The sequence below is a fragment of the Ipomoea nil genome, unplaced genomic scaffold (assembly GCF_001879475.1).
Source record: "Ipomoea nil cultivar Tokyo-kokei standard unplaced genomic scaffold, Asagao_1.1 scaffold2662, whole genome shotgun sequence".
Lineage (NCBI taxonomy): Eukaryota > Viridiplantae > Streptophyta > Magnoliopsida > Solanales > Convolvulaceae > Ipomoea > Ipomoea nil.
In genome coordinates this window covers 2041151-2064722 of record NW_017619090.1, presented here as the reverse complement: position 1 = coordinate 2064722, position 23572 = coordinate 2041151, and the positions used below count along the sequence as shown (strand labels likewise).

Below are 23572 nucleotides of genomic sequence, written 5' to 3'. Positions count from 1 at the left end.
GATTCTTGGAGCTCTTTCGGGGTGGTGGGGCGTTATTCTTGTGGGGAGTTCTAGGTGCCCCTTAAGTCCCCTATTTATATATCTAGTCGTCCTAATTAGGAACTAATATTATAGGCTCGCTAATTCTATTCCTTTTGGAACTAAGGATTGGGTTTAGGGGTTGGGTTTATATATGAGGGCCCATGGACTATGGTGGGCCTTTTACCCTAATTAATCATTATGATTTATTCCTTCTCTTGGGCTATTGATTGATTAATTAAATGGTTTTAGGGGTCGTAACACGGGGTGTTACACTCTCCCCCCCTTACAAGGGGCTTCGTCCTTGAAGCCCGGTGTTATAGTCCATCCTTTCACCCCTAGACACCTCGTAGCTCGGCCTCCTGGTTAGGGTTGCGGCCTTACGTTTGTCTCGGCTTGGGGTAGGCTGAACTTTTGATGGTGTTGTGATAAAGAAGTTTTCGGTTGTACCTCGGTTTCCTGCGCTGGAACTGGGTGCACCGCGAGTGCCCAAGGCGGCCTCGATTGCTGCTACTCTTTGATCGAGTGCGCGTGTGGTGCGAACCAAGGATGAGAACCCTTCTTCCATGATTTGATTCTGCCGGTCGAGTTGTGCGAGGATGCGCTCGTTGACCGAACCCTCGTCTTGTCCCCTCGGGTTCCCTCCTGGCTGTGGGTGCACTGACGGGTTAGGCCCGTCTTCCTCCTCTTGTCCCTCATTTTCCTCCGTACCTCCGCAATCTTGCATGGCTCGCTTGAGCTTTTTGTTGGAGATGTCCAACCGATCAACCAATTCCCTACGTTCCTCCTCGGGTTTTTGGCAAATTTCTTCGAGGGTGAGATAGTGTCCTCCTTCGGTGTAGTAGATGTTGTTGCGGCGGAGGTTTTGGGCATTGAAAACCATACCATTGGCGGTTTTGACCTCGGTGTGGCTTAGGTCCACCCCTTTCTTTTCCATGATCCAACTTAGGATCATCCCGTAGGGTAGACTAAGCCGGTTGTTTGTTTTGCAGAACTCTATGTGCTTTAGCATGAGTGCCGGCAGGTTGAACTTGATTTTATGTTTTAGGAGATACGCAAAGGTGCACTCCAAGCTCCCCACGTCCTTGCTCTTGTTATTGGTGGGCAAGAGGCTATCGGTTATAATCATAACCAATATCTTTTGCTCCGCTGATAGCCACTTTCGGTTTGGTCGAGTGGCCGAGGTGAACCCGTCCTCTTTCCCGAGTAAGTTCCCGAGATAGTCTTTGTATCCCTTAGTTTGGGTATCAATCCACCCCTTTCGGTCATAGTTAGACACACCCGTGGTGGTCAATTTCAAGAGCTTGGCCAATCGGCCTTCGGAAAACACAATTTCCTTGCCACGGACCTTGGTGGTAATTTCTACTTTGTCACCCCGTTTGGTGGCCACAAGGTGTTGGTAGAATTCTTTCACCAATTCGGGGTATGTGTCCCCTTTGATGGCGAGGTAAGTATCTAAAGCCCTTGGTGTTTGAGCATGTCAACCAATTCCGGAGAGAATTGGTCGGGTTCAAGTGCTTTACCTCCGATTACGGTGTAATCGGCGTTGCTCCACTCCGGGGTGCGGATTCCGAGGGGTTTCTTTGGCATCGTGATGCTCGTTTGATGGTGATGTTTGCCGGCGATTTTTCCGGCGAGGCGGTGCGGTTTTCCGGCGGGTTCTCCGGCGAGGCGGTGCGGTTTTCCGGCGAGGCGGCGGCGGGGTTTCGGCGTATTCTCCGTTTGCGAGGTCGACGCCGGTGAGGTGGGGTCCGGCTCTGGTGTGGTGGGGGTGCGGTGGCGTTGTGGGGTCGACTGGGCAGCGGGTTGCAGCTGGGTGGCGTCCGGGTGGATGGCGGATGGTCTCCGGTGGCTCGGTTTGGACGGCGGCGAGGCGGGGCGAGGTCGGCGGGGAGTGGCCGGGCGGTGGCGGCGTTCGATTGGCGAGGGCGTGAGGTGATGGTGGGTGGTTGCTATGGTGGGGCAGCGGGGTGCGTGAGAGGGAGGAGGAGAGGGAGTGGGGAGGAAGAAGAGGAAGAAGAAGGGTTTTTGATTTGGGGATTTTGTGGGTTTTAGGGACTTGAGGGGTTTAACAAGGGAGTATTCCCTTGAGGTTTTAAGAAACACTTCATGGTTTAGTGGTTAGGGGCTTGGACTTGTAAATAGGAGGTCTAGTGTTCAATTCTTAATGGTGACATTAGGCATTTCTTGATGGCGTGGTTTTTTTTTGTCTTTTTCCTTGTTTCGTCCTTTAGTGGAGGGAAGGTTGGGTTGATAGTTTAACTTGTGTTTTACCTCCGTAGTGGAATTGAAATTCGATCAAAATCTTTATTCATAATACTTTCGAAATAGCTAAGCTAAATAAGTTGTCTTTACGACACGGGGGTGATTACAAGGGGTGTGAGGGTTTATCCTAGACAGAACTCGTTTTCTGGGTTTTCTTCTGTGGGATCCGTATGGTCCTCGTCCTCCGGGATTGGGTTTCCCCCTTCCAGGTCCTCTTCGTTTCCGAGGTTGGCTTGAGTGTGGCTCATAACGAATACCTTTCCGGGAGCGCCGTAACTTCCTTGATGACCGGTGCCCCCGTGTTGGCCCACGGTGGCGGGGCGCGGTCTTTGGGGTCGAGTGCACTGGAAGGCCTTGTGCCCCTCCTCTCCGCAGTTGAAGCATCGCCAGGGGTTGCCTGCGCAATCCTTGCCCCTATGGCTTTTGTTGCATCTCGGGCAAGGGAAGCTTTTTGGATTAGCTTCGTTGTTTCCCAGGGTCGGTCTTTGATTGGTCGGGTTGTTCGTCCTTGTGCCGGTGTCGTTTCTCGTTCTTTTCACTGGCGGTGCCCCACTTCCGGTGTTTCTTCTTCGTATTTGTTCCTGAACTCCGCGTTGAAGTAGTTGGATCCGATAGAGATTCGCGGCACTGGAGTAAGCCTCGTTGAGGGTCCAAGGTCTGCTTACCACTAGCGCCTTTCGAGCTTCGAAGTTGAGGCCCGACACGAATCTCTCTATCTTGGTTACCTCGGTGGGGACTAACTCTGGCGCGAAGCATGCCAGCTCGAGGAATCGTTTATGGTATTCTACGATGGTGGCCGTTCCTTGTTTTAGATGAAGGAACTCTTCGTACATGGATGCCTTCACGTGGGTTGGGTAGAATCTCTCTCGTAGTCGTGTCTTGAGGTTTTCCCAATTGAACCCCGGTTCTTGTTGATAAGTGGGTCCCTCGTGGATCCACCAGAGATCGGCCTCGTGCCCGAAGTAGAACGAGGCTATCTCTACGCGGCGTTCCTCCGGGCATTCTACTACCCCAAAAATCTTGTCAAGGGTTCGGATCCATTCTTCTAGGACCGCGGGATCCTCTTCTCCCGAAAACATGGGTGGTCGGTGATTTGAAACTTGTCGGGCGACGTCTGAGTTTGCGTTTGATGGAGGTGGTGGGGGCCTGTTATTGCGAAGGGCCGCGTCACTTAATGCCTGTGCGACTTGTGTCAGCTGTCGTAGGGTTTGGGTCAAGGGGTCGTCTGTGGCGGGCTCTGGAGTTCTCGATTGCCTTCTGTTCGGTGCCATGCTATCGTCTTTCTGGTCAGTGTTTATAAGAACGTTAAATTAGAGTCTGACGTACTTCTTATGAAGTGATAAGTGGGGAAGGGTTTTATGTGTAGGTTTCACAATCTCACCGCGCGTCCTAAGATTCCTGAGTCCTATGTTCCTAGGTACCTAGAGTTCAAGCCTAATGTCCTAAAGTCCGGTCTTAAGAGTCTTTTCCTAGGGTCAAACTTAGGCTCTGATACCAACTGTAACACCCCAGATTTTTAAGACATTTTAAGCTTATATAATAGAGGTAATATCTTATTACATTCCAAAGTGTATCATAAGTGTACGGGGTGCTATGCCACACTTGGGCTAGAGAACCCAGGTGCACAGGCTGTCTAACTAGTATCCATTGAAACACAATGCATAATATGGCGCGCAGGCCAAAAAGGGAAACTAATCTACTTCTACGTTCCAGTTCTAGCGCGCTCCAGTGCTCTAGTCCTCTGTGCCTGAAAGCCAAATATATCTGTTCAGCGAGAGATGCTGGTAACCCACTCCAACGCGTTGAAATACAATACATATAGAGATATATATAGATATACGAAAACCATTTTGAGCATGAAGATATATCCTACGAACTCTAGCTTTAAAACCGGGAATGACTCGACAGATAAGGCCAGACACAAGCAACAGTTATAACGAGCATATGCAGTTCACAACAGATAAGGCAGATAAGGCAAAGCATAAACAATGATCATAACCCAACATGAACAATCCCCAATATAAATCCCATAGTCACATCCCCCAAGACACTCGTAATCACAACTCGTCCATGTCACAACACATAACACACTTTGTTGGCGCCACAGGACCAATCGCACGCCCATACATGAGGGTCAGCGCATATAGCTCTGACACGGCCCCGCAGCACCCTGCCCCGTATCGCAACACGGAGGGGTCGATCGCAACCGACCGATGAACCGCAGCTCATCATAGTGTTTGATCGCAACCAAACAGTGGACCGCAGCCCAAGAGGATGTCATCTGACCGCAGCCAGGAAAAAGGACGAACCGCAGCTCGTATAGAAACGTTTGATCGCAACCAAACGGTGGACCGCAGCCCAAGAGTATCAATCTGACCGCAGCCAGCTTCTGAACCGCAGCTCAGGATAACCAATCCGATCACAACCGAATTGGGGTAACACACACATAACACATAGCAAGCACATGCAACCCACATTACACATTAGGAAGGGGGAGAAAACGTATAACAAAACCTATGTGTGATCCATCACATACTAAGAATAGTCCTAAGGGGTTCATACTCCTTCCACCTAGGTCAACGGGATACCAATTCAACTAGCATGCAATACAATAGACTCATAAACCTACGAACGGTACCCGAAACATCAAACTAGACATAGGCACGATAAACGGAGTCCGTTGGGACACCACGGGGAAAGGGGAAACATCAAACGGGGAAGCCGGGATCCCGGGTGGGATGAATTTCCAGCGGGTAGCCGGTGGGTGGGGGCCACCCGCCGGCTACCCGCTGCCGGGCGGTGTTTTCTCGGCCGTGGGTAGGTAGCGGGTCCCCTACCCCCCACTGACTCTTTTCACACAATAACGTCCCGGGAACCTTTGTGGAACCCGAAACCATGCTTAGAGACTTTACAACGCAACTAATAATTAACACGTAGACAATTAACGGATCAAATACGAGAAACGACGGCACATAACCTATCATGCTTTTCTAATATAATCAACACCCAAACATGCGATTTCCCCACCCGATAATCCAAGAATAAGATCACACGATACAACCTAGGGTTCTAATCACTTTTATATCAACAAGTATACGGTTCGTCTTCTAATTACAATATTCGGTAATAATAACACGTAAACATCAAGAGCATCACACAATTATCAAGAACAACACATAATCATCAAGAACTCTATATAATCATCAAGAATTCCATAATCATCAAGAATCTCCCAATGTCAAGATTATCAAGATCCCTCATGGGATCATCACATCAAACATCAATAATTATCATCATATCTCGCCAATCACAATAATATGGGGGAATCCCTAAGGGGGAATCATAGCTATGAAAATAGGTTTTGTTGAGACATGGGTTACCTCTTAGCCTTAATTAATTCCTTGGCTATGAAGGGTCTTTCTTTAAGCTTTCTTGCTTTCTTGATTTCTTCTACGGGGATTCTTGGAGCTCTTTCGGGGTGGTGGGGCGTTATTCTTGTGGGGAGTTCTAGGTGCCCCTTAAGTCCCCTATTTATATATCTAGTCGTCCTAATTAGGAACTAATATTATAGGCTCGCTAATTCTATTCCTTTTGGAACTAAGGATTGGGTTTAGGGGTTGGGTTTATATATGAGAGCCCATGGACTATGGTGGGCCTTTTACCCTAATTAATCATTATGATTTATTCCTTCTCTTGGGCTATTGATTGATTAATTAAATGGTTTTAGGGGTCGTAACACGGGGTGTTACACTCTCTCCCCCTTACAAGGGGCTTCGTCCTTGAAGCCCGGTGTTATAGTCCATCCTTTCACCCCTAGACACCTCGTAGCTCGGCCTCCTGGTTAGGGTTGCGGCCTTACGTTTGTCTCGGCTTGGGGTAGGCTGAACTTTTGATGGTGTTGTGATAAAGAAGTTTTCGGTTGTACCTCGGTTTCCTGCGCTGGAACTGGGTGCACCGCGAGTGCCCAAGGCGGCCTCGATTGCTGCTACTCTTTGATCGAGTGCGCGTGTGGTGCGAACCAAGGATGAGAACCCTTCTTCCATGATTTGATTCTGCCGGTCGAGTTGTGCGAGGATGCGCTCGTTGACCGAACCCTCGTCTTGTCCCCTCGGGTTCCCTCCTGGCTGTGGGTGCACTGACGGGTTAGGCCCGTCTTCCTCCTCTTGTCCCTCATTTTCCTCCGTACCTCCGCAATCTTGCATGGCTCGCTTGAGCTTTTTGTTGGAGATGTCCAACCGATCAACCAATTCCCTACGTTCCTCCTCGGGTTTTTGGCAAATTTCTTCGAGGGTGAGATAGTGTCCTCCTTCGGAGTAGTAGATGTTGTTGCGGCGGAGGTTTTGGGCATTGAAAACCATACCATTGGCGGTTTTGACCTCGGTGTGGCTTAGGTCCACCCCTTTCTTTTCCATGATCCAACTTAGGATCATCCCGTAGGGTAGACTAAGCCGGTTGTTTGTTTTGCAGAACTCTATGTGCTTTAGCATGAGTGCCGGCAGGTTGAACTTGATTTTATGTTTTAGGAGATACGCAAAGGTGCACTCCAAGCTCCCCACGTCCTTGCTCTTGTTATTGGTGGGCAAGAGGCTATCGGTTATAATCATAACCAATATCTTTTGCTCCGTTGATAGCCACTTTCGGTTTGGTCGAGTGGCCGAGGTGAACCCGTCCTCTTTCCCGAGTAAGTTCCCGAGATAGTCTTTGTATCCCTTAGTTTGGGTATCAATCCACCCCTTTCGGTCATAGTTAGACACACCCGTGGTGGTCAATTTCAAGAGCTTGGCCAATCGGCCTTCGGAAAACACAATTTCCTTGCCACGGACCTTGGTGGTAATTTCTACTTTGTCACCCCGTTTGGTGGCCACAAGGTGTTGGTAGAATTCTTTCACCAATTCGGGGTATGTGTCCCCTTTGATGGCGAGGTAAGTATCTAAAGCCCTTGGTGTTTGAGCATGTCAACCAATTCCGGAGAGAATTGGTCGGGTTCAAGTGCTTTACCTCCGATTACGGTGTAATCGGCGTTGCTCCACTCCGGGGTGCGGATTCCGAGGGGTTTCTTTGGCATCGTGATGCTCGTTTGATGGTGATGTTTGCCGGCGATTTTTCCGGCGAGGCGGTGCGGTTTTTCGGCGGGTTCTCCGGCGAGGCGGTGCGGTTTTCCGGCGAGGCGGCGGCGGGGTTTCGGCGTATTCTCCGTTTGCGAGGTCGACGCCGGTGAGGTGGGGTCCGGCTCTGGTGTGGTGGGGGTGCGGTGGCGTTGTGGGGTCGACTGGGCAGCGGGTTGCAGCTGGGTGGCGTCCGGGTGGATGGCGGATGGTCTCCGGTGGCTCGGTTTGGACGGCGGCGAGGCGGGGCGAGGTCGGCGGGGAGTGGCCGGGCGGTGGCGGCGTTCGATTGGCGAGGGCGTGAGGTGATGGTGGGTGGTTGCTATGGTGGGGCAGCGGGGTGCGTGAGAGGGAGGAGGAGAGGGAGTGGGGAGGAAGAAGAGGAAGAAGAAGGGTTTTTGATTTGGGGATTTTGTGGGTTTTAGGGACTTGAGGGGTTTAACAAGGGAGTATTCCCTTGAGGTTTCAAGAAACACTTCATGGTTTAGTGGTTAGGGGCTTGGACTTGTAAATAGGAGGTCTAGTGTTCAATTCTTAATGGTGACATTAGGCATTTCTTGATGGTGTGGTTTTTTTTTGTCTTTTTCCTTGTTTCGTCCTTTAGTGGAGGGAAGGTTGGGTTGATAGTTTAACTTGTGTTTTACCTCCGTAGTGGAATTGAAATTCGATCAAAATCTTTATTCATAATACTTTCGAAATAGCTAAGCTAAATAAGTTGTCTTTACGACACGGGGGTGATTACAAGGGGTGTGAGGGTTTATCCTAGACAGAACTCGTTTTCTGGGTTTTCTTCTGTGGGATCCGTATGGTCCTCGTCCTCCGGGATTGGGTTTCCCCCTTCCAGGTCCTCTTCGTTTCCGAGGTTGGCTTGAGTGTGGCTCATAACGAATACCTTTCCGGGAGCGCCGTAACTTCCTTGATGACCGGTGCCCCCGTGTTGGCCCACGGTGGCGGGGCGCGGTCTTTGGGGTCGAGTGCACTGGAAGGCCTTGTGCCCCTCCTCTCCGCAGTTGAAGCATCGCCAGGGGTTGCCTGCGCAATCCTTGCCCCTATGGCTTTTGTTGCATCTCGGGCAAGGGAAGCTTTTTGGATTAGCTTCGTTGTTTCCCAGGGTCGGTCTTTGATTGGTCGGGTTGTTCGTCCTTGTGCCGGTGTCGTTTCTCGTTCTTTTCACTGGCGGTGCCCCACTTCCGGTGTTTCTTCTTCGTATTTGTTCCTGAACTCCGCGTTGAAGTAGTTGGATCCGATAGAGATTCGCGGCACTGGAGTAAGCCTCGTTGAGGGTCCAAGGTCTGCTTACCACTAGCGCCTTTCGAGCTTCGAAGTTGAGGCCCGACACGAATCTCTCTATCTTGGTTACCTCGGTGGGGACTAACTCTGGCGCGAAGCATGCCAGCTCGAGGAATCGTTTATGGTATTCTACGATGGTGGCCGTTCCTTGTTTTAGATGAAGGAACTCTTCGTACATGGATGCCTTCACGTGGGTTGGGTAGAATCTCTCTCGTAGTCGTGTCTTGAGGTTTTCCCAATTGAACCCCGGTTCTTGTTGATAAGTGGGTCCCTCGTGGATCCACCAGAGATCGGCCTCGTGCCCGAAGTAGAACGAGGCTATCTCTACGCGGCGTTCCTCCGGGCATTCTACTACCCCAAAAATCTTGTCAAGGGTTCGGATCCATTCTTCTAGGACCGCGGGATCCTCTTCTCCCGAAAACATGGGTGGTCGGTGATTTGAAACTTGTCGGGCGACGTCTGAGTTTGCGTTTGATGGAGGTGGTGGGGCCTGTTATTGCGAAGGGCCGCGTCACTTAATGCCTGTGCGACTTGTGTCAGCTGTCGTAGGGTTTGGGTCAAGGGGTCGTCTGTGGCGGGCTCTGGAGTTCTCGATTGCCTTCTGTTCGGTGCCATGCTATCGTCTTTCTGGTCAGTGTTTATAAGAACGTTAAATTAGAGTCTGACGTACTTCTTATGAAGTGATAAGTGGGGAAGGGTTTTATGTGTAGGTTTCACAATCTCACCGCGCGTCCTAAGATTCCTGAGTCCTATGTTCCTAGGTACCTAGAGTTCAAGCCTAATGTCCTAAAGTCCGGTCTTAAGAGTCTTTTCCTAGGGTCAAACTTAGGCTCTGATACCAACTGTAACACCCCAGATTTTTAAGACATTTTAAGCTTATATAATAGAGGTAATATCTTATTACATTCCAAAGTGTATCATAAGTGTACGGGGTGCTATGCCACACTTGGGCTAGAGAACCCAGGTGCACAGGCTGTCTAACTAGTATCCATTGAAACACAATGCATAATATGGCGCGCAGGCCAAAAAGGGAAACTAATCTACTTCTACGTTCCAGTTCTAGCGCGCTCCAGTGCTCTAGTCCTCTGTGCCTGAAAGCCAAATATATCTGTTCAGTGAGAGATGCTGGTAACCCACTCCAACGCGTTGAAATACAATACATATAGAGATATATATAGATATACGAAAACCATTTTGAGCATGAAGATATATCCTACGAACTCTAGCTTTAAAACCGGGAATGACTCGACAGATAAGGCCAGACACAAGCAACAGTTATAACGAGCATATGCAGTTCACAACAGATAAGGCAGATAAGGCAAAGCATAAACAATGATCATAACCCAACATGAACAATCCCCAATATAAATCCCATAGTCACATCCCCCAAGACACTCGTAATCACAACTCGTCCATGTCACAACACATAACACACTTTGTTGGCGCCACAGGACCAATCGCACGCCCATACATGAGGGTCAGCGCATATAGCTCTGACACGGCCCCGCAGCACCCTGCCCCGTATCGCAACACGGAGGGGTCGATCGCAACCGACCGATGAACCGCAGCTCATCATAGTGTTTGATCGCAACCAAACAGTGGACCGCAGCCCAAGAGGATGTCATCTGACCGCAGCCAGGAAAAAGGACAAACCGCAGCTCGTATAGAAACGTTTGATCGCAACCAAACGGTGGACCGCAACCCAAGAGTATCAATCTGACCGCAGCCAGCTTCTGAACCGCAGCTCAGGATAACCAATCCGATCGCAACCGAATTGGGGTAACACACACATAACACATAGCAAGCACATGCAACCCACATTACACATTAGGAAGGGGGAGAAAACGTATAACAAAACCTATGTGTGATCCATCACATACTAAGTGTAACACCCCGTGTTACGAGTCCTAAAACCAATTAATTAATTAATTAATAGCCCAAGAGAAAGAATGAATTATAATGATTAATTAGGGAAAAAGGCCCACCATAGTCCATGGGCCCTTATATATAAACCCAACCCCTAAACCTAACCCTTAGTTCCAAAAGGAATAGAATTAGCAAGCCTATAATATTAGTTCCTAATTAGGACTCCTAAATATATAAATAGGGGACTTAGGAGGCACCTAGAACTTCCCACAGCAATAACGCCCCACCACCCCAAAAGAGCTCCAAGAATCCCCTTAGGAGAAATCAAGAAAGCAAAGGAAGCTTAAAGAAAGATCCTTCATAAGCCAAGGAATTAATTAAGGCTAAGAGGTAACCCATGTCTCAACAAAACCTATTGTCATAGCTATGATTTCCCTTGTAGGATTTCCCCATATTATTGTATATTGATGAATTGTGAAATTATTATTGATGATTGATGGGATAATTCCATGGGTGATCTAGATATTGGTAGGTTCTTGATAATAATGATGTTCTTGATGATTATGCGGAGTTCTTGATGTTTATATGTCGTTCTTGATAATTGTTTGGCATTCTTGATGCTTATGTGTTATTTGTACCGAATCTTGTAATTAGAAGACGAATCGTATTCTTGATGTTATAAAAGTGATTAGAACCTTAGGTTGTATCGTATGATATTATTCTTGGTGTATCGGGTGGGGAAATCGCATGTTTGGGTGTCGATTATGTTTAGAAAAGCATGATAGGTTATGTGCCGTACGTTTCTCGTATTTGATCCGTTAATTGTCTACGTGTTAATCGTTAATTGCGTTGCAAAGTGTCTAAGCATGGTTTCGGGTTCCACAACGGTTCCTGGGGCGCAATTGATGAAAAAGAGTCAGTGGGGGGTAGGGGACCCGCCACCTACCCGGTGCCGAGAATCACCGCCTGGCAGCGGGAGGCCGGCGGGCGGGCAGCTGCCCGCCGGCGACCCGCTGCCCGGAACAGTAAAACCGGCGGGCAGCCGGCGGGTGGCCCCCACCCACCGGCTACCCGCTGGAAATTCCCCCAACTTGGGATCCCGGCTTCCCCGTTTGATGTTCCCCATTCCCCATGGTGTCCCAACGGACTCCGTTTATCGTGCCTATGTCTAGTGTGATGTTTCGGGTACCGTTCGTAGGTTTATGAGTCTATTATATTGCATGCTAGTTGAATTGGTATCCCGTTGACCTAGGTGGAAGAAGTATGAACCCCTTAGGACTATCCTTAGTAAGTGATGGATCACGCATAGGTTTTGTTATACGTTTTCTCCCCCTTCCTAATGTGTAATGTGGGTTGCATGTGCTTGCTATGTGTTATGTGTGTGTTACCCCAATTCGGTTGCGATCGGATTGGTTATCCTGAGCTGCGGTTCAGAAGCTGGCTGCGGTCAGATTGATACTCTTGGGCTGCGGTCCACCGTTTGGTTGCGATCAAACGTTTCTATACGAGCTGCAGTTCGTCCTTTTTCCTGGCTGCGGTCAGATGACATTCTCTTGGGCTGCGGTCCACTGTTTGGTTGCGATCAAACACTATGATGAGCTGCGGTTCATCGGTCCGTTGCGATCGAACCCTCCGTGTTGCGATACGGGGCAGGGTGCTGCGGGGCCGTGTCAGAGCTATATGCGCTGACCCTCATGTATGGGCATGCGATTGGTCCTGTGGCGCCAACAAAGTGTGTTATGTGTTGTGACATGGACGAGTTGTGATTACGAGTGTCTTGGGGGATGTGACTATGGGATTTATGTTGGGGATTGTTCATGTTGGGTTATGATCATTGTTTATGCTTGCCTTATCTGCCTTATCCGTTGTGAACTGCATATGCTCGTTATAACTGCTGCTTGTGTCTGGCCTTATCTGTCAAGTCATTCCCGGTTTTAAAGCTAGAATTCGTAGGATATATCTTCATGCTCAAAATGGTTTTCGTATATCTATATATATCTCTATATGTATTGTATTTCAACGCGTTGGAGTGGGTTACCAGCATCTCTCGCTGAACAGATATATTTGGCTTTCAGGCACAGAAGATTAAGTCACTGGAGTGCGCTAGAACTTAGAAGTAGATAGTTTCCCTTTTTGGCCTGCGTGCCACATTTACGTATTTACGCTTTGAGGATATTAGTTAGTTAGCCTGTGCACTTGGGTTCTCTAGCCCAGGTGTGGCATAGCACCCCGAACGCTTGTATTCATCTTGGGATTTAATAAGATTCTACCTTTATTATAAGTTTTTAAATGTCTTGAAAATCTGGGGTGTTACACTAAGAATAGTCCTAAGGGGTTCATACTCCTTCCACCTAGGTCAACGGGATACCAATTCAACTAGCATGCAATACAATAGACTCATAAACCTACGAACGGTACCCAAAACATCAAACTAGACATAGGCACGATAAACGGAGTCCGTTGGGACACCACGGGGAAAGGGGAAACATCAAACGGGGAAGCCGGGATCCCGGGTGGGATGAATTTCCAGCGGGTAGCCGGTGGGTGGGGGCCACCCGTCGGCTGCCCGCCGGAGTGTACTGTTCCGGGCAGCGGGTCGCCGGCGGGCAGCTGCTCGCCCGCCGGCTACCCGCTGCCGGGCGGTGTTTTCTCGGCCGTGGGTAGGTGGCGGGTCCCCTACCCCCCCACCTACCCCCACTGACTCTTTTCACACAATAATGTCCCGGGAACCTTTGTGGAACCCGAAACCATGCTTAGACACTTTACAACGCAACTAATAATTAACACGTAGACAATTAACGGATCAAATACGAGAAACGACGGCACATAACCTATCATGCTTTTCTAATATAATCAACACCCAAACATGCGATTTCCCCACCCGATAATCCAAGAATAAGATCACACGATACAACCTAGGGTTCTAATCACTTTTATATCAACAAGTATACGGTTCGTCTTCTAATTACAAGATTCGGTAATAATAACACGTAAACATCAAGAGCATCACACAATTATCAAGAACAACACATAATCATCAAGAACTCTATATAATCATCAAGAATTCCATAATCATCAAGAATCTCCCAATGTCAAGATTATCAAGATCCCTCATGGGATCATCACATCAAACATCAATAATTATCATCATATCTCGCCAATCACAATAATATGGGGGAAACCCTAAGGGGGAATCATAGCTATGAAAATAGGTTTTGTTGAGACATGGGTTACCTCTTAGCCTTAATTAATTCCTTGGCTATGAAGGGTCTTTCTTTAAGCTTTCTTGCTTTCTTGATTTCTTCTACGGGGATTCTTGGAGCTCTTTCGGGGTGGTGGGGCGTTATTCTTGTGGGGAGTTCTAGGTGCCCCTTAAGTCCCCTATTTATATATCTAGTCGTCCTAATTTGGAACTAATATTATAGGCTCGCTAATTCTATTCCTTTTGGAACTAAGGATTGGGTTTAGGGGTTGGGTTTATATATGAGGGCCCATGGACTATGGTGGGCCTTTTTCCCTAATTAATCATTATGATTTATTCCTTCTCTTGGGCTATTGATTGATTAATTAAATGGTTTTAGGGGCCGTAACACGGGGTGTTACAGGTAGGTGGCGGGTACCCTACCCCCACCTACCCCCCACTGACTCATTAACACCAAAAACGCCCCGGGAACCTTCGTGGAACCCGAGACCATGCTCAGACACTTTCAAACGCTATTGATAACACATGTAGACAATTAACGGATCAAAATCAAGAAACAAACGGCACATAACCTATCATGCTTTTCTAATCATAATGAACACCCAATCATGCGAAATCCCACCCAATATACCAAGAATAACACCATACGAATTCCACGATATAACCTAGGGTTCTAATTATTTTTAAACCAACAAGAACACAATTCATCTTCCAAAATCAAGATTCGGTAGGAATATCATATAACTATCAAGAACCTCATATAATCATTAAGAATATCAAGGACACCATGTAATCATCAAGAACGTCATTTAATCATCAAGAACGCCATAATTATCAAGAACCCATCATCGTCAAGATCATCAAGAATATCAATGGAATCATAACACCCATATACGAATCATCAACATACGATAATATGGGGGATCCTAAGGGGGAATCATAACTATGAAAATAGGTTTTGTTGAGACATGGGTTACCTCTTAGCCTTAATTAATTCCTTGGCTGTGAAGGGTCTTTCTTTAAGCTTTCTTGTTTTCTTGATTTCTTCTAAGGGAATTCTTGGAGCTCCTTGGGGAGGTGGGACGTTTATTGTGGTGGGCGGTCCTAGGTGCTTCTTAAGTCCTCTATTTATATATTTAGGAGTCCTAGTTAGAAACTAATATTATAGGCTCGCTAATTCTATTTCTTTTGGGACTAAGGATTGGGTCTAGGGGTAAGGGCCCGTGGACTATGGTGGGCCTTTCCTAATTAATTATTGTGATTTAATTCTTCCTTTTGGGTAATTGATTAAATGATTTAATTGATTTTAGGGATCGTAACACGGGGTGTTACAGCTGACCCCTTTTATGGTTTAGATTTTTTCTATTGCCATTTGGTCCATTCCTTTTGACATATTTTTGTCTAGGATTGCCTTTAAAGGATCTTTCATTTCCAGGTTCCACAATTCGTTGTACAGCCTTTCCTTTCGGTTGGCTTGTTGATTATGGTATGGCGCCATTGTTAACTTTCGTCATAGGCTCAGACACCTGGGTGGGGCCTTTAACAAATGCTGATTGAAAACTCTCGTGATAATAAACATTGGTGGATTTGTTCAAGCCGATTTGTGAAGAGGAGCTGGGGTCAAAACCAATTCCCGTTCTTTCCCCGGGCAATCTAGATTCGTTCACCATTCGGTCCATTAAGTTTGACGAATTGTTGAATTTATCTAAGACTTCACGTAATTGTTGCTCCCTCTTTTCTCTTTCTGTACACTGCTCTTTTAGAGCGAGAACATTTTCCTCAAGTTGCTTCTTAGCAATGGCTAGCTTTATGTTCTCAATTCGAACTTGCCTTAGCGCATTGTAGCTAATCATAAGCCGAGAGTTCTCCTCTTTTAACTTAGAGTATGCGTTTTTGTTTATCTTGAACTCTCTCATCATTTCGGTAACTGATTCATTGGAAGTTTGACTTCTTATAGAGCTAGAGTCTGCTGAATAACAAGAGGATGATTGGGAATCTACCTCATCGTCATCGGCCATAAGGCATAAGTCTTCTGACTCTTGACTGAACAGGCATAGCAGTCCTTTTTCTTCTTCGGTTCTTTCGTCCTCCGAACTTGAGCTTGAGGAGCTGCTTTCGGCTTCAACAGTGTCCGATGTTTCGTTTACTACTATAGCTTTTCTCCTTCTTTCGTTTCTGGAGCTTGATGAGTCTGGCTTGTCATTTCTCATGTAACTGTCTCCAGCTTCTTTGGATGAGCTTTTGGTAGCGTTGTTGTCTTGGTGCTTGCTCACAATTAGATGAGGACAGTTTGCTTTGAAATGTCCTGGTCTCCGACAATTATAGCACAGCAATTGCGAGTCTGAAGTTTCTGGCTTTGAGGTTTGAGGCGAACTCTCGTGTTGCCTTCGGTGGCCCGAACGGTGGGATTCTTGGAAGTTGTTCTTCCTCATAAACCTCTTCATTTTCCTAACAAATAGGGCATATTGTTCGTCAGATAAAAATTCACAAGAGTTAGATTTTGACCTGTTAGATGTTGATGCTTGCTGGTTGGCCACGAGAGCTACGTTTCTCGTTTCAGGTTCTTCAGCATCCTTCGGTTCATGCTCAAACTCGTAAGCCTTAAGATCACTGAAGATTTTGGCTGTGCTTGTAGTCTTCATGTCTCGGTTGTCTCTCATTGCGATGACTTTCATTTCCCAAGACTTCGGCAGACCACGAAGAATCTTCAGGTTCTTTTCTTTCTCAGTCAGTTCCTTCTTGAGATCTGATAGATCACCCATGAGTCTGGTGAACATCAGTTCCATGTCCATGACAGCTTCATTCAGCAGCATCCTGAAGTCCTCAAACTTCTTCATATCCACTGTCAGCTTGTTGTCCTTCTCCTGTTCATCACCTTCACCTAGGTTCATTAGAACATTCCATATTTCCATGGCATTTTCGCATTTTTGGACTCTGGGGAACAAGGAATCGTCAAGAGAGTTGTAGAGAATGTTTCGTGCTACGTTGTCGAAGTTCGCCCTTATTCTTTCTTCCGAGGTGAGTTGAGCCTTTGGTTTCGGTACCATCTGCTCAGCGCCTGCTCCTTGAGCTGCAGCTTGTGTGTTTGCCATCATGACTGTGATTGGTCCTGTTGTTATTACATCCCACATTTCGTCATGTATTGAGCAGAGAAGAGCCTGCATTCTGACCTTCCAGTCATCAAATTTAGAAAGGCTAAAAGCAAGCTGCTTAGAGTGGTTAGCATGATCCTTTTCCATTTTTGCAAGGAAAAATGTGTGCAAAGCTGAAAATATGCAAATTTTCACGGACTTTTGATAAGGGATCTACCAGGCAGTAAATGCAAAGCCTTTACCGATCAAGGTATTGGCTCTGATACCACTTGTTGGTCCCGGTAGAGTTATAACGAGAGTCTAGAGGGGGGGTGAATAGACTCTTTTCGAATTTTGCCAGATAACAACCTTTTGGAGTTATAGCGCAGCGGAAATGTTAAGTTCATTTTAGATGCCTTGCACAGTTTGATGTTTTTAAAGAAACTTTCGGTTAGGGCGCGAAAGATGATATGATGCAAAAAATAAACCGCGAAAATAAAAAGACAATGAGACGAGAGTTTTTATAGTGGTTCGGCCAACTATGCTTACTCCACTCTTCTTGCACAACTTATGGAAGGTTTGCACTATCACTCGTTAGTACAAATACACGAAAGCTTCCTTGATCACTAAGCCGGACAACTTCCTGTAGGTTTTTCAACTCCACGAGTTTACTTCGCCTCTATCAACGTCTTCTTCAGAGTTGAGGTTGGTAGAAAATGATTTCTGGTTTCTCCAACGTGGTGAAGTCTTGACTGAATGAAGGATGGTTGCTTCGTATAAGATGCAAGACTTTTTCAAGGTGGAAGATGAGGATCAATGAGCTTCTTCAAATATCTTCACACCTTAACACTGGTTCACAAAAGCTTGATGAGAACTGAGATTGTTTAAGAGCTTTTGCTTGATAGTATGATCGAGTGAAAGGAACCAACACCTTCTAAGTTGATGAAGGTGGGTTTATATAGGTGAGGGAAATTTCATCCGTTGGAGGGAGATGAAATTTTCAAACCTATTGTCCAATGGGTAAGGACCGGGGAGCTTGCCGCATTAAATGCTCCATTAATGTGGTTTGTACCTTGTAGCCGTTGAGGGCATGGATAGCCTTAGGGTTTTGTCCTTTAGCTTCAGAATAATAGTACAACTTCATTTAATGCTCCTTGGTATACGTGTCCCACATGTTGAGGTCCTTTTGTTCCTAGGATGGTTAGTCAACTCAGACAGTAGAGACATTCTTCTTGTTAATGAAGAGGAAGAATGTCTTGATGAATCGTCATAAATATGACTGTCTCTATGAGGTAGTTGACAACCTCTGGTGATCTTTCATTGTTGACGCTTCATGCTTCGTGCTTTGTGTCTCTTTTCGTCTTGATAGCCCTAACAAGTAAACATAACTCGTTTTCGTGTGTTTGTCTAGCTTAACACGTATTACAATGTGAGTTATGGAAACTTTCGTCTAGAACGAAAGTAGCGATTAAAAATAACAAAGGTTAGGGGCCTACATTCTAGGTTACATTGGTATCATCAAAATCCTAATACAAGTGTTCCTAACATAACTGATGGACTTTTAAGCTCAGTGTAATTCCTGTTATCAATAAAAGCAAAGTTAATTATGTTTACTTGCTTGAGTCTTCCAATTTGTGGCATGGTAGACTAGGTCATGTTAATTTTAATTCTATGCGTAGATTAATTAGCATGGACCATATTCCTAACTTTAAAATTGACACAAATAACAAGTGTGAAATTTGTGTTGAGGCAAAACTAACGAAAGTACCTTTCAAATCGGTTGAAAGGGAAACTGAACCACTAGAATTAATCCAAAGTGATTTGTGCGATTTTAGATCGATACAAACGAAAGGCGATAATAAGTATTTTATCACATTTATCGACGATAGCACACGATATTGCTATGTGTATTTGCTTAAGAGCAAAGATGAAGCCGTTGATAAATTCATTCTTTATAAGAATGAAGTGGAAAACAAACTTAATCAGAGAATTGAGAAGGTTAGAAGCGATAGAGGTGATGAGTACGAAGCACCTATTGGTGACTTCTGTGCGAGTGTAGGTATAATACACGAGCGTACTGCACCTTACTCACCTCAATCGAACGGTGTTGCCGAACGAAAGAATCGTACATTGAAAGATATGATGAATGTGATGCTTATACGTTCGGGCCTACCTCAAGATGTGTGGGGTGAGGCGATTTTGACAAGTAATTACCTTTTGAATAAGGTACCCCACAAGAAGCTCGATAAGACTCCTTATGAGTTGTGGAACGGTAGGAAACCTTCTTACCGGTACCTGAAAGCGTGGGGGTGTCTTGCCAAAGTTTTGGTGCCAACACCTAAGAAAATAAAGATAGGTCCTAAGACGGTGGATTGTATCTTTATTGGCTATGCACATAATAGTAGTGCTTATCGGTTCTTAGTACACGAGTCCCATAATCCGGACGTACATGAGAAAACGATAATAGAATCAAGGAATGCATATTTCTTCAAAAATATATTTTCTTGTAGGTCCAACGAGGGACCGAGTACGTCAAAACGAATGTTTGACGAAACTATGGATAATGATAGTGGGGAATCTGAGAGAGAACCCGAGTTCGAGCTGAGACGCAGTAAGCGGGCGAGAGTTGGAAAATCATTCGGTCCTGATTTTCTAACTTACTCGTTAGAGTACGATTCGGGTACTCTAACTTGATTATTAGAAAATGAACCCGATTTTCTATCTTGTTTGATAGAAAACGAGCCTCAAACATATGTAGAAGCCGTGACTTCTACAGAAGGACCAATGTGGAAAGAGGCTATAAAAAGTGAAGTGGACTCTATGTAACACCCCAGATTTTCAAGACATTTAAAACTTATAATAAAGGTAGAATCTTATTAAATCCCAAGATATAAATACAAGCGTTCGGGGTGCTATGCCACACCTGGGCTAGAGAACCCAAGTGCACAGGCTAACTAACTAATATCCTCAAAGCGTAAATACGTAAACGTGGCACGCAGGCCAAAAGGGAAACTATCTACTTCTAAGTTCTAGCGCCCTCCAGTGACTTAATCTTCTGTGCCTGAAAGCCAAATATATCTGTTCAGGGAGAGATGCTGGTAACCCACTCCAACGCGTTGAAATACAATACATATAGAGATATATATAGATATACGAAAACCATTTTGAGCATGAAGATATATCCTACAAACTCTAGCTTTAAAACCGGGGATGACTCGACAGATAAGGCTAGACACAAGCAACAGTTATAACAAGCATATGCAGTTCATAACAGGCAAGGCAGATAAGGCAAGACATAAACAATAATCATGATCCCAACATAAACGATCCCCAACATAAATCCCATAGTCACATTCCCCCAAGACACTCATAATCACAACTCATCCATATCACAACACATAGCACACTTTGTTGGCGCCACAGGACCAATCGCATGCCCATACATGAGGGTCAGCGCATATAGCTCTGACACGACCCCGCAGCACCCTGCCCCGTATCGCAACACGGAGGGGTCGATCGCAACCGACCGATGAACCGCAGCTCATCATAGTGTTTGATCGCAACCAAACAGTGGACCGCAGCCCAAGAGAATGTCATCTGACCGCAGCCAGGAAAAAGGACGAACCGCAGCTCGTATAGAAACGTTTGATCGCAACCAAACGGTGGACCGCAGCCCAAGAGTATCAATCTGACCGCAGCCAGCTTCTGAACCGCAGCTCAGGATAACCAATCCGATCGCAACCGAATTGGGGTAGCACACACACATAACACATAGCAAGCACATGCAACCCACATTACACATTAGGAAGGGGGAGAAAACGTATAACAAAACCTATGCGTGATCCATCACATACTAAGAATAGTCCTAAGGGGTTCATACTTCAACCACCTAGGTCAACGGGATACCAATTCAACAAGCATGCAATATAATAGACTCGTAAACCTACGAACGGTACCCGAAATATCAAACTAGACATAGGCACGATGAACGGAGTCCGTTGGGACACCACGGGGATCGGGGGAATATCAAACAGGGAAGCCGGGATCCCGAATTGGGGAAATTTCCAGCGGGTAGCCGGTGGGTGGGGGCCACCCGCCGGCTGCCCGCCGGAATTACTGTTCCGGGCAGCGGGTCGCCGGCGGGCAGCTGCCCGCCCGCCGGCTACCCGCTGCCGGGCGGTGTTTCACGGCCGTGGGTAGGTGGCGGGTCCCCTACCCCCACTTACCCCCCACTGACTCTTTTCACACACTTTACACCCCGGGAACCGTTGTGGAACCTGAAACCATGCTTAGACACTTTACAACGCAATTAATGACAACACGTAGACAATTAACGAATCAAATACGAACGGCACATAACCTATCATGCTTTTCTAAATATAATCAACACCCAAACATGCGATTTCCCCACCCGATAATCCAAGAATAAGATCATACGATACAACCTAGGGTTTTAATCACTTTTATATCAACAAGTATACGGTTCGTCTTCTAATTGCAAGATTCGGTAAGAATAACACATAAACATCAAGAGCATCACACAATTATCAAGAACAACACATAATCATCAAGAACTCTATATAATCATCAAGAATTCCATAATCATCAAGAATCTCCCAATATCAAGATTATCAAGATCCCTCATGGGATCATCACATCAAACATCAATAATAATCATCATATCTCGCCAATACACAATAATATGGGGGAAACCCTAAGGGGGAATCATAGCTATGAAAATAGGTTTTGTTGAGACATGGGTTACCTCTTAGCCTTAATTAATTCCTTGGCTATGAAGGGTCTTTCTTTAAGCTTTCTTGCTTTCTTGATTTCTTCTACGGGGATTTTTGGAGCTCTTTTGGGGTGGTGGGGCGTTATTCTTGTGGGGAGGTTCTAGGTGCCTCTTAAGTCCCCTATTTATATATTTAGGAGTCCTAATTAGGAACTAATATTATAGGCTTGCTAATTCTATTCCTTTTGGAACTAAGGATTGGGTTTAGGGGTTGGGTTTATATATGAGGGCCCACGGGCTATGGTGGGCCTTTTTCCCTAATTAATCATTATAATTTATTCTTTCTCTTGGGCTATTGATTAATTAACTAATTGGTTTTAGGACTCGTAACACGGGGTGTTACACTCTATCCTACAGAATCACACTTGGGAACTTGTTGATCTTCCTCCGAGAAGTAAACCCTTAGGATCCAAGTGGGTCTTTAAAAGGAAGATGAAATCGGACTGTTCCATCGAGAAGTATAAAGCTAGGCTTGTAATCAAGGGTTACAGGCAACGCGAGGGCCTTGATTACTTCGACACGTATTCTCCCGTGACGAGAATAAACTCCATTCGAATGATACTTGCCATAGCCGCGTTCCGGAACTTGGAAGTTCATCAAATGGATGTGAAAACCGTTTTCCTAAATGGTGAATTAGATGAGGAAATCTATATGGAACAACCCTAAGGGTTCGTGGTTCCGGGCCAAGAAAGGAAAGTGTGTGAATTGGTTAAATCGCTCTATGGTTTAAAACAAGCGCCTAAGCAGTGGCACGAAAAGTTTGACCATGCGATGTTAACTAACGGGTTTAAAATAAACAAAAGTGACAAATGTGTCTACAATAAGGAAACGGTAGACGGCTACGTCATCCATTGTTTATATGTCGATGATATTCTCATCGTTGGTAGTAATGATCGGATGATCAAGTCTACCAAAAACATGTTAAATACGATATTTAACATGAAGGATATGGGTTTGGCTGATTTAATCCACGGGATTAGAATCGTTAGAAGATCTGATGGTCTCGTGTTGAGCCAATCACATTATATTGACAAAATCCTTGAGAAATTTAACAAGGATGATAGTCAAGTGGCTAGGACACCATTTGATACAAACATTCATCTGACCAAGAACCACGGAGAATGTATTTCACAAGTGGAATATGCTCGGGTTATTGGTAGTTTGATGTATCTTATGAGCTGTACTAGGCCGGATATTGCCTATGCGGTTAGTAAACTCAGTAGATATACAAGTAACCCCGGTGCTATGCACTGGAAGGCAATAGTAAAGGTTATGAGATACTTGAGGTATACTCGTGATCTTGGACTGCACTACGGGAGATATCCCGCTATACTTGAAGGGTATAGCGACGCGAATTGGATATCTGATATTAAGGACTCTAAGTCCACGAGTGGCTACGTGTTTATACTAGCCGGTGCAGCCGTTGCATGGATATCCTCTAAGCAAACTGTGATAGCTAGATCCACGATGGAATCTGAGCTGATAGCCTTGGACAAAGGTTGTGAAGAGGCTGAATGGCTACGCCATTTTATAGAGGATATTCCTAATTGGGAAAGACCGGTACCTCCAATATGTGTGCATTGCGATAGTCAAGCCACAATTGGGAGAGTACAGAGTCACATGTATAATGGTAAGTCTAGACACGTGCGTCGTAGACATAATACCATTAGACAACTGCTCACAACTGGTGTTGTCTTGATTGACTATGTAAAGTCAAAAGACAATATAGCGAATTCGCTGACCAAAGGGTTAGGCAAAGAAGTTGTGGAGAACTTGACACGAGGAATGGGTCTAATGCCCTTGGACTAAAAACTTCTATAGTGGATACCCAACCTAGCTGGCACCTAGGTTCAATGGGACAACTAAATTATGGAACGGAGCGCGTCACTGTGGGGGTCTCGGACTCCCTACCACTCCTCGTTAAAACAGTGACTCCCACACGAGGCTAGCATGTTAATGCTTT

At 45.9% G+C, this 23572-nt stretch overlaps 1 long non-coding RNA gene across 1 annotated transcript; it reads left to right on the top strand.

Annotated features, from left to right (window-relative positions):
• Window positions 1-8857: 8857 nt before the first annotated feature.
• On the top strand, window positions 8858-16628 carry LOC109154965. The gene is made up of 3 exons (XR_002049829.1): window positions 8858-8868; window positions 15343-15349; window positions 16557-16628. It is a non-coding gene; the product is annotated as an uncharacterized LOC109154965 (long non-coding RNA).
• The last annotated feature ends 6944 nt before the right edge of the window (window positions 16629-23572 follow it).